The sequence below is a fragment of the Gossypium hirsutum genome, chromosome A12 (assembly GCF_007990345.1).
Source record: "Gossypium hirsutum isolate 1008001.06 chromosome A12, Gossypium_hirsutum_v2.1, whole genome shotgun sequence".
NCBI classification, from domain to species: domain Eukaryota; kingdom Viridiplantae; phylum Streptophyta; class Magnoliopsida; order Malvales; family Malvaceae; genus Gossypium; species Gossypium hirsutum.
The window spans coordinates 67,276,798-67,288,979 of record NC_053435.1 but is presented as its reverse complement, the minus strand read 5'-3'; the positions used below and the strand labels follow the sequence as shown (position 1 = coordinate 67,288,979).

At 35.2% G+C, this 12,182-nt stretch overlaps 2 long non-coding RNA genes across 3 annotated transcripts; one reads left to right on the top strand and one right to left on the bottom strand.

Annotated features, from left to right (window-relative positions):
- LOC107952781 (uncharacterized) lies at positions 1 to 1,993 on the bottom strand. Of its 2 annotated transcripts, XR_001698921.2 has the most exons (4): positions 1,576 to 1,993; positions 1,358 to 1,467; positions 427 to 879; positions 1 to 341 (listed from the first exon to the last, which is right to left on the bottom strand). It is a non-coding gene; the product is annotated as an uncharacterized lncRNA (long non-coding RNA). The 2 variants fall into 2 exon arrangements; XR_001698920.2 differs by having other exon boundaries at positions 427 to 1,467.
- Positions 1,994 to 2,193: 200 nt separating this feature from the next.
- Positions 2,194 to 5,340, top strand: LOC107952782 (uncharacterized). The gene is made up of 2 exons (XR_005906717.1): positions 2,194 to 4,114; positions 4,207 to 5,340. It is a non-coding gene; the product is annotated as an uncharacterized lncRNA (long non-coding RNA).
- Positions 5,341 to 12,182: the final 6,842 nt, after the last annotated feature.

Here is a 12,182-nt window from a genome sequence, read left to right as displayed (position 1 = left end):
TTTAATAATAAATCTACTGAATGCATTCATTGGAGCAATTGGGATGCTTTGTATAAACCGAAATGTGTTGGTGGGCTGGGATTTAGAAATTTGTTTTTGTTTAATACGACATTATTAGCAAAACAAGTTTGGCATCCTTTATCCCAGCCTAATTGCCTTTTAATTAAAGTTTTGAAAGCTAGATATTATCCATTTTTCAGATATCTTATCGGCAAAAATCGGTTCTTACCCATCGTTTACTTGGAGAAGCATTTGTAATGCTCGAGATTTGATTGCAAAGGGGATATTTTGGCATTTTGGCAATGGTGTTCGTGTTAATATATGCAATGATCCTTGGCTGCCTGGTCCAGTGAATAGCATATATCAGTACCGAATATTAAGCCTAATTGGAAGACTATGAATCAATTAATTGGCAGAGACCAATACCTGGAATAAGGATCTGATTTGCAGTCTTCTTGATGATGATCAAGTGATTCCTATTTTCTCCATTCCGATTTCTGGTGTTAGATCGGATGATATGCTGGTCTGGAAACATAAGGCCACTGGGGTGTACTCAGCGAAAAGTGGGTATCGGGTCCTAGTTACAAAACATTTACAAAATAATAATTACAACTTCCCTAATACAGAAAATTACAAGGATTTCTGCAAATCTTTTTGGCCTATGCACATTCCAGCTAAAATAAAAATACACATATAGAGATTGTTTAATAATTTTGTGCCTCATTTTTGTAATCTGTTTCAGAGGAAATTAATTGTTGATGTCGTTTGTCCAATTTGCAAGGAAGCGCCGGAGGACTTTGACCATTTGCTGTGGTCTTGTGGTATATTACAGCAAGTTTGGGCTTCTCTTCAAATCACGCTTGCTCCAGTTGGGGGTACCTCAAATTGTAAAACTTGATTTATTTGCACTTTTTATACAGCAAATGAACATAACAGACAGATTATCGCTATTTCTTTATGGGCCCTATGGTATCGAAGAAATAAACTTATTCATAAATGTGTTAAGTTTTCTTTGCAAGAATTGTTAGGTTTTATTTGAGGCTACAGCCGAGAGATAATATTAAGCCAAGAGAACCTCTAGATTTTTTCTAGATCATTGTCGAAGGAGCTATGGAGTCCCCCAAACATTGGTATTATTAATATAAATTTTGACACATCTTTTCAAAGTGACTCTAGAAACTCTATTACACCAGTTTTAGCTAGAAATTTTGAAAGTGAAATCGTAGGGGCGAGTCCCCCAAACATTGGTATTATTAAGATAAATTTTGACGCATCTTTTCAAAGTGACTCTAGAAACTTTATTACATCAGTTTTAGCTAGAAATTTAGAAAGTGAAATCGTAGGGGCGTGTACTTACCTTTTTGAGGATGTTGTCGACGCGTTTGTAGCTGAAGCAAGGGTGTGCGAAAGGGTATGCTTTTTGCGCTTGAAATGGGTTTTCGACGTCTTTTCTTGGAAGGGGACTCCCTGTCGATAATAAAAAAACTCAAGATAACATTTGAAGATAAATCTATTCTCAGACCGATTATGCACAATATTCGTATCCTTGAAAATAATTTCGAAAAAGTCTCTTACTTTTTTGTTTCTCGTGCGGTTAACAGAGCAGCTCGCACCTTGACTTTGGAAGGAAGAAGACAACAAATCTCTTACGTTTGGGTAGATGGAGCTCTAGAATCAGTGAGGAATATGGCAAATAAGGATCAGATGGTTGGGATCCAGAATCGCTAAGTTTCTTTTTGGGATCGCTTTGACTATGGAGAAGGTTCAAAGAATCTCTATGGATGGGTTCAAAGCTTTTTACTCTTCTTTAGTTTGCTTATCTCAGATAAGTTTTTACACAAAGAGAAGATAGGTGTTGGCTGATATTTCTGCTTTTGAGTCATTGGGTATCTGGCATAAGGTGGTTTTTATCTTTTTCATTTATGGTTTTGCTATTTATCTATGTGCGGTTTTGTGGTTTGGTTGTTGGTCTGCTGCGTTTTGTTTTTTCTTATGTTCTGTTTGATGAGACTGTTTAAAACACTTTGAACCATGTGCCATTTAATAAATAGCAATCATCTTTTGCAAAATAATAATAATAATAATGTTATTGAATAGCTAAATACAATTTTCTCCTTCATGATTGAATTGCCATTGCAAATGGCCGAATGTTATATATATATATCAAACGGCCAAAATGTTATTCAAAGGTATTTTGACGGCTGACTGTTACGAAGTTGATATTCTCTTCTTTTTCTAAAATTGGTCTTACGTCATAAGCAAGGAAGTCAAAATTTATTTTCTCTTTTTTTTTTAAATATTTTGTTCTTTATCCCTTTACTTGAAGGAAGTTTTCCTGCTTATATTGGTTGGCAGCTAAAAGGCAGTTTAACTGTTCTCTGATTAAAAATTTAAACAGTTGCTTAATTATGTTTACTATTTGGAACGTGGCTCACGCAGACATAATGGGTCCAATATTTATAATTAATATAAAGTTATCAATTGCATACAATTAAATCCATCGTACAACCGGCAAGCACAATTGGATTCATCTTAAAAAAATAAAAAATTTTAAATTTTAAATTATTTGAATTGAATTAATTAAATTAATTAGATTTTTTTAAAATTTAAATAACTCAAATAAATTAAATATTAATCTATATTATTATTATTGTATTGACCCAACTCTTTTACCCTATTCCCCCCAGTCGGCAAGCCCCACAATTTTCCCAACTTTTCCCAAATCAAACTCTTAATCCTTTCAGACCCCAAATACATGCTTCTCCTTCAAAAATTCCTAAATTAAATCCCCACTCTCCTTAAAAAATCTCTAAATTAAACCCTTCATTCTTCTTATTCTTCTTCTTCATTGGTTCATTCAAACCTCCTAAATTAAACTCCCTATCTCCATTCTTCTTCTTCATCAGTTCATCGAACTTTTTTAGGCTGGGCAAATCCCTCACAATCTCCGGTCGCTTCGAAAGTGGTGTTCCTTCTTGTCGGTGCCGGTCCGTTCTCTTCAGTTTTAACCTATACTTTTCTGCATCTCCCAGGTTTGTCCCGAGGTAACTGTTGCTGCATATATGATCGTGGGATTAAATTAATCGAGAAAAAAATATTACTGCTGCTGCATATTTTAGGTTATAAGTTTTTTTTTAATATAAAAATATAACGGTTGTTGTTGCATATACTACTGTGAGATTAAATTAAAATATTACTGCTGCTGCATATTTTAGGTTATGAGTGTTTTTTTTTTAAATTTATTATTTAAAACTCTATTAATAAAATGCTATCTTAAAAGCAATCATAGCACTCGATTCTATGATTAATTGGTTATATTGAAAGACGGAAATGGTTTACGAAGTTGGCGTTTGAATTGAATGGAATTGGAGAAATAGCACAGCACTTCAATGGAAAGTTCTCATTTGATTTTCTTCTTAGGAACAGAATATAACTGTAAGATATGCAATGTTTTATTTATTTGTTTGATTGATAGAGACATGCAATGTTTCCAGCAACACATCGTTTCAATTCGGCTGACTTAATTGTGTGGAGAATCAAAAAATTGGGTTTGTTTTGTTTTTTTGTTGTATTTTGGTTTTTTGTTTATATTTTGTTATTATAATCATATTGTGTTGTTGTTCACTTGGACTTATGTTTTGCTGCTTTTATTTGTTCACTAACATTTTTTTTTCATTGTAAGATCATATTTAAAATTTTTTAAAAAAAATATTTTTTAAAAAATACATTGAAAAACACAAATTTTTTTAATTTAACTAGAACAAATATATTCAATTCAATTTAATTTAAATTTCATCTCACTCGACTCGATTCGAGAAAATTTCAAATCGAGTTAAGATGATAAAATAAAATTCGAAAAATTTAAAATTTTTTCATTCGATTCGATTCGACTGATTGCTCACTCTTATTCATAATATCAAGAGTTGTCTGTTAAACAACTATTAGCTATATATAATAGCTAGAAAATTAAAGTAGAGTAAGTATGCAACATTCTAGATTCATTTAGTCACATTGCAAGTTTCTCATGATCTATTTCAAATCAATAATACAATAACTTTTTTTTGTTAAAAAAAATTATATTCACAATTGTGCTTATAAATATTGTATGATTGTCGTGTTATTTGTATGAGAAATGATTGCTTTATGTTCTTCTGCTATAATGTTACATCTCTACAATGAATTTTGATGGATTAGTATGATAAATAGGTGTTATTTGTATGAGAAATGATTGCTTTATGTTCTTCTGCTATAATGTTACATCTCTACAATGAATTTTGATGGATTAGTATGATAAATAGAGAATATATATGATCACCTTTAAACTTGTTCATGTTGTAGTTCTTTGAATTATCACTTTTAAAAGTTGTGAATTCTCTAAGTATCATACCGAAATTGTACGATAGAAAAGTCATTCTTATTGTCTATATCTTTAATCAAATCTCTTCATTAAGCATGCTCAAGGGTTGTCATATTTTGCTTCTTGTTTGTTGGCTTATGTGTTTGCTTGAGGACAAATGAGGACAAACATTTAAGTGTGGGGGAATTTGATCTAGCATAATTTAATATGGTAAATTAAATTCTTTTTAATACTTAAGAAGCTTGTAATCAAGCATTTTTATGTCATTTTAATAGCTTTATGAAGTATATATTAGTTATACGTAATTAAATAAAACAATCCTTTTTATAATGTTTATTGACCAATTAGTCCAACTCGAGCCTAATGAAGTTTTAACAAGTTGATGTAGTGGGGCAAGAAACGACTCGAACCAAATAGAAAGAGTTAATGGATTGCCCAGAAAGTCGGGACATGGAGAACATAAAATCGTAACATTGACACTGCATATACACTTAGAAGGATTTTCGAGCAACATCGACAAGACAAGCAGACCGTGACCAAGGTCACGACATTGGAAGCTAAAGTCGCAACATTCAACACTTGAAGTCACGACATCCACGATAGTAGCGAAAGATGGAAGTAGATTCCAAGGTTGCAGCAAAGTCATGACATTGAGGAGCAAAGTTGCGACACCCAAGTCCCTCTCAAGCAAACGGCCTAGAAAGTCGCAACATTGGACATGTGATGACTCGACATTGAGGCTCGATGAACTTAAAATATGCAAAAGTGTTATCCATATGCACAATCAATTTTTACTCGTAATTCAGGGCACAGTCGCCCTAATTAGGTCAAACATCATTAGTTCTATAAATGTTAACTCTTAAGCTTAATTAAAAGGAGGCTTTTGAAAATTCATAGTAGCTTAGTAATTAGATTCTTAGGATTTTCTTTACAACATTGTTATTTAGAATTCTAGTAATTCAATTTCTTAATTTCATTCTTTAGATTTTCTATCTTTTACTTTTTTTCATAAATTCATTTGCTGCGGATTTATTATCAATACGAGTGATTGAACGTTTCTATTACAAGCATTTTAGTTGCTACCAATCGCACAATCAGACTCATAGAATTACTTAGCATCTCTCAACCCTTATACTTTCTTGTTATTCATTCTATTAATGTTTTACGAATTAATTGGGTTAAGTGTACTTACAATGGGTTTTAACTAAATTTTTATGAATGTTGATTAATTGAAGATTGAGTAGTTAATCTAACTTAGGGATTGAAATTGGTTAATTGGATCAAATTGAATGAACTTAAAATCCTAGATTTGACAACTTTAGGTAGTAATCTAGGTAAATGAGACCGAAAGGAGATTTTACCCGGAACCAATTCAATTGTCCCATTTAGATCCATCATGTCGAAAGATAAATGGACTAAATTGATTAATTGGTAGAACTACAGGTAGAAATGTATTAATTAGATCAATTAATAATTAATCAGTAAAAAACATTGAGTCTAGATTAATTACAATCATGGAAATTGGTCAATTCCTATCTGTCATTCTTGATCGATTTATTTTCCAGTTTTATTATTTTTGTAATTAGATCCTTTTTGTAGTTAACTTTACACTCTTAATTTATGTTTAGTTGTACTATAATAATTAGGGAAGTAACAAGTTAGACTTAGCTTTGCACGTTCTTTGTTACTGTTTAATTCAGTTTTAGTCATACCTTTATTGTGTATGATCTTCAAAATACTCATGTACTTTGTTGTAAATTAAAACTATACTACAAATTGATCTGTTCACTTGCAGTATGCTTTTATCTGCATTAATTTTATAGCTTGGGTGCACACACATCGGGCGGCGGTCTCGACTCTCGCCTTTCTTTCTCTTTGGACAACCCAAGGTCATCTTTAACTACTTTCAATGATTCAATTATAAAAATGGTATTAGTTTCCACTCAATCACATCAAAAACATACGATCAAACATATTTTGTATTTTATTCATTTTAGTCCATATATCTGAAATACTCATATTTTTTGATATGTAACATCGAATCAAAATTCAATTTCATATCCTTTCATTAGGAACTTGTAATTTTAATCTATAACATAATTCCCTAATAGTTTTTAATTTATTTAATTTGGTCCTAATGTCATAAAATTATCTATAAAGCTTAACTTTATTTCTAACTTAATCCTTAACATAATCAAGCTTACTAACTAACAATCTCTTCATATTCAAGCTTAATTTCATCAATTATGCTTTAATGGTTACTTGCTAAATATGAAACAATTGAAGAAATCAATATATGGGTTAGTTAAATAAAGCTCCCATGATTGAAAATTGATAAAATTCTTAAGGAAAGAACTCAATTAACTTGATAAATTTTGGATTAATTGGAAAAGAAAGCAAAAGAGTTTTCCTTCTTTTTCTTAGGGCATGGACGGCTGAAACACATGGAAAAGTGATAATGTTGTCATCTGTAACACCCCGAACCCGAGACCGACACCGGAGTCGAACACGAGGTGTTAACAGACTTTAAGCCCCTTATAAAAAAATTTCCCAGACACTGCCAATCTGCGTACTAGTCGCTTTAAAAACCATATCTTGAGTTTCACAACTCGGAATCCAGTTCCGTAAATTTTCCCTGAAACTAGACTCATATGCCCATCTAAATATTTTTTTCTACAATTTTTGGTCGGGCCAATTAGTACAGTTTATTAGTCAAAGTCTCCCATGTTACAGGGTTCGACTACCCTGACCTTTGCGCATTACGACTTGGATATCTCCCTGTACAGGGCTTCAATACTGATGCCGTTTGTTTCTATAGAAACTAGACTCAGAGAGGAATCTATCCATATATGGTATGACTCCTAATTATCTCTGGTTAATTTATAATGAATTTCCAAAGTCGGAACAGGAAATCCAGAAACCGTTCTGGCCCTGTCTCACGAGAACCTGAATATCTCTTAACATACTGTCCGTATGATTGTTTCGTTACTTTCCTATGAAAGTAGATTCATCAAGGTTTGTTTACATAATTTATTCACTATTTAATTCTCTTCCTACTATTTTTAGTGATTTTCCAAATCTACATCACTGCTGCTGTCAGCATCTGCCTTTAAGGTAGACTTTACCTATTTCATGGTTTCCATGATTCAACTAGCCCTTTTTGCATAAATAGCACAATTTATGAAAGTGATTAACCATCCCCATGGCCAATCCTTGTCAAGCATATCCACACCAAATGATTATAACAATATACTCAAACACATATAAGCCATTTTCGCATGGCTATCCAAAATTTATACAAGTCCAAAGGGTCCACGACCCACAACAAACGGGTAGTCCTATACATGCCATTTCGAAGTTCAACCAAAATTGTACCAAAAGGGGGCTTTGATAGTGTGGGCGACTTTGACCTCAAGATCCCGAGTCCGATAGCTGGAGAACCAAATCTATAAAACAGAGGAGCAATGAAACGGAGTAAGCAATTTATGCTTAGTAAGTTTTGAGCAAGGAATTCCAGCACAACAAAAGTATAGCATTCATATGGCTAAACGGATAATTTCATATGCACAAATTATCGATATCATACTTGCTTCACATTACCAACCCTTATGTACATACACAAAAGATCAACTCAGCCAAAGGCCGGTAGCTCGTTTATCAACTGAGCGAATACTTATTTGTAAGGGCTCAACTAAATTCAAGCACATACGAAACATACCTCAATGTTGGGATGTTTCGAGAGTATTAACTGGAATTTTACAGCAAGTTCATTCATTCCCAAATCACGTACCTTCGGAATTTAACCGGATATAGCTCCTCGTTCAAATGCCTTCGGGACATAGCCCGGTTATAGTAATTCGCACAAATGCCTTCGGGACTTAACCCGGATTTAGTAACTCGCACAAATGCCTTCGGGCTTAGCCCGGAATTAGTATCTCGCACAAATGCCTTCGGATCTTAGTCCGGATATTGTCACTTAGCACAAGCCTTCGGGACTTAGCCCGGACAACATTCAAATAACCATGCACATTTAACAATAAATCATGACACATTCGTGTTTCATTTTCGTTAGCAAAACTCAAACACAAGACACTTATCATTCTTGTGATTTCGGCTCAATAGCCACACACAAAGAGCATGATTTTGATTTGCTTAAAACATGATCTAATCAAATCTTAATTTAAGCTCTCTTACTCAAGAACTTACCTCGGGTGTTGTCGAACGATTCCGATAGCTATTCGACCACTTTTTCCTTCCCTTTATCGGATTTAGTTCCCCTTTGCTCTTGAGCTTAATTAAACAAATAAATTGATTTAATCATTTGAGCATCGAAAAGAGAAACACAAGGCACTTAGCCCATATTTATACATTAGACATTAAAGTCACATATGTACGGAATCATGAATCAAACTCAACATTTTAGCTAATTTTTCCCCCTTGGCCGAATATGCATGTCTATTTTGGGGCCGATTTCAACACTTAATACATTCTACAAGTATGGTCACTTGTATTGACTAAACACCCTTTTGTTTCAAGTTCAAAACTTGGCTAATACACACATATACACACTAGTAAAGCATCCTCTCCCTTTCCATCAATTTAACACATGCATTGCTCATTAACATGCAAAATTTATATTCGGCCTTAGCACACAACTTGCTAGCCGATTCTTCTCCATTTAGCAACCAATGCACATATGTGCTCACTCAAAAATGCTAAAAAGGAGGTTCAAGAATCATCAAGCCACCATCACATGCATCATTAACAAGCTTCATATTTAGCATGCAATGGCATTAACACAAACTCCACCTAGGCCGAATCTTAACTCATCCTCATGCCTCATCACCACAACATCAAACATCAACCAAGAATGATGCATCCATGGCCGAGTGTCATTTCCATCACATAGCAAGATTTAGACCATGGGCTAGGTAGAACTCAAGCTAACAACTAAAACATGCATGCATCTCATGGAACATCATCAAACATACCTTAGCCTAGCTACATACATGGCCGAACCTCTTCAACCTTTCTTCTTCCTTCCTCCTTAAAACTTTTGGCCAAGGATGAACCAAAGGATGAGCATTTTTTTTCTTTGTTTTTTTCTTTCTAGTTTCGGCTAAATGAAGATGAGAAAGGATGAACAAAAATTTTCTCCTTTCTTTTCTTTAGCTCACGGCAATGGGGGGGGGAAACAACTACACACATTTTTTTTTTTGTATTCATCATACTCCTTTTCATTATTTTATGCCCATGCCCCTTATTTTATTTTTTTCCTACATACCTCACTAGGCCAACATGTTCCCAACATGTTTCCACCCATAGCATGGCAAACCACTAGCTCAAATTTTGGGTAATTTGACATGCAAACCCATCATTTTCACAACATGCATTAATAGACCATTTTAAATTAGCCTATCATATTTTCACCATGTCTCATAACAATCCCTATTTAATAATTTCTCATGCAATTGGCAAAATTGGAGAATGAAACTTCCACATACTCATGTACACACATAATAAGCATAGAATATGGAAATCAATTATTTTTATGACTCGGTTTTGTGGTCCCGAAACCACTTCCCGACTAGGGTCAATTTTGGGCTGTCACAACTCTCCCCCACTTAAGAAATTTTTGTCCCCGAAAATCTTACCGGTAAATAGGTTTGGGTATCGTTCTTTCATCGAGCTCTCGGTTTCCCAAGTAGGTTCCTCGATCCCGTGTTTGAGCCATAACACCTTAACTAACGGAACCCTTTTGTTTCGCAACTCTTTCACTTCACGAGCTAGGACACGCATCGGTTCTTTTTCATAACTCATATCGGCTTGAATTTCAACCTCTGATGGGCTAATTATATGCGATGGATCAGATCGATAGCGTCGAAGCATCGAAACATGAAAGACGTCGTGAATCTTTTCAAGATCAGGGGGCAAAATCAATCTATACGCAACCGGACCAACTCGTTCGGAGATTTTGTACGGCCCAATGAATCTCGGGCTCAACTTGCCCTTACGGCCAAACCTGAGTACCTTTTTCCAAGGCGAAACTTTAAGGAACACTTTATCTCCCACCTGATATTCAATGTCCTTTCGTTTCAAATCCGCATACGATTTTTGACGATTTGTGGCTGCTTTCAGACTTTCACGGATTACCTTTACTTTCTGTTCGGCATCCTTAATCAAATCAACTCTGAAAATTTTACTTTCACCGAGCTCGGTCCAAAACAATGGTGTATGGCATTTACGACCGTACAAAGCCTCGTAAGGTGCCATCTTAATACTTGATTGAAAACTATTATTGTAAGCGAATTCAATCAAAGGTAAATACCGTTCTCATGAACCACTGAACTCGAGGATGCAACATCTCAACATATCCTCAAGTATCTGAATTATCCGCTCAGATTGACCATCGGTTTGGGGATGAAAAGCAGTGCTAAAATGCAGCTTGGTACCCAAAGCTTCTTGCATTTTCCTCCAAAATCACGAGGTGAATCTCGGATATTTATCCGACACGATAGAAATAGGTACCCCGTGTAATCTCACAATCTGAGAAACGTACAATTCAACTAGTCTATCCAATGAAAAATCCATACACACGGGGATAAAGTGAGCCGACTTAGTCAGTCTATCGACAACAACCCAAATCGCATCCTTCTTACTTGTTGACAATGGCAGTCCGGACACAGAGTCCATTGTGACTCGATCCCATTTCCACTCGGGTATCATGATCGGCTGAAGTAATCCTGAAGGCACTTGATGTTCCGCTTTCACTTGTTGACATATTAAACATCTCGAAACAAGGTCGGAGATGTCTCGTTTCATACCATGCCACCAAAACCAACGTTTCAAATCGTTGTACATTTTCGTACTCCCCGGGTGACTTGACATTCGGCTACAATGGGCTTCGTTCAGAATCATCGAAATGAGTTCGAACTCCTTGGAACACACAAACGACTTCTGAACCTCAAACAATCATCATCATCAATTTGAAACTCCGATTCCTTGTTCGGAGCACACTCAGCCCGTTTTGCAACCAATTCATCATCAACTTTCTAGGCTTCACGAATTTGATGAATCAATAATGGTTTGGCTTTTAATTCAGCAACTAACACATTGTCAGGTAGAACAGACAAATGCACATTCATTGCTCGTAAAGCAACCAATGACTTCAGGCTTAAGGCGTCCGCAACCACATTAGCCTTTCCCGGTGGTAATCAATGACAAGCTCGTAATCTTTCAACAACTCAAGCCAACGTCTTTGTCGCAGATTTAAGTCTCTTTGAGTCATCAAATATTTGAGACTTTTGTGATCCGAAAATACATGGCACTTTTCACCAAATAAGTAATGTCGCCATATTTTTAAAGCAAATACGATGGCAGCTAGTTCAAGATCATGGGTCGGATAATTTTTCTCATGTGGCTTTAATTGTCTCGACGCATGGGCCACAACTCGACCTTCTTGCATCAATACGCAACCCAACCCAAGTAGGGATGCGTCACTATAAATGACAAACTCTTTGCCTGATTCGGGTTGCACTAAAATTGGAGCTTCAGTCAAATGAGTTTTCAGTTGATCGAAACTTTTCTGACATTTCTCCGTCCATTCGAACTTAACATCCTTTTGAAGTAGCTTCGTCATTGGTGTGGCTATCATCGAGAAACCTTTGACAAATCGTCGGTAATAACCGGCGAGCCCCAAAAAGCTCCGAACTTCGGTAATATTTCTTGGAGGCTTCCAGTTAAGTATGGCTGAAATTTTGCTCGGGTCAACTTGAATACCTGATGCGGATACCACATGACCCAAGAAGCTAACCTCTCTTAACCA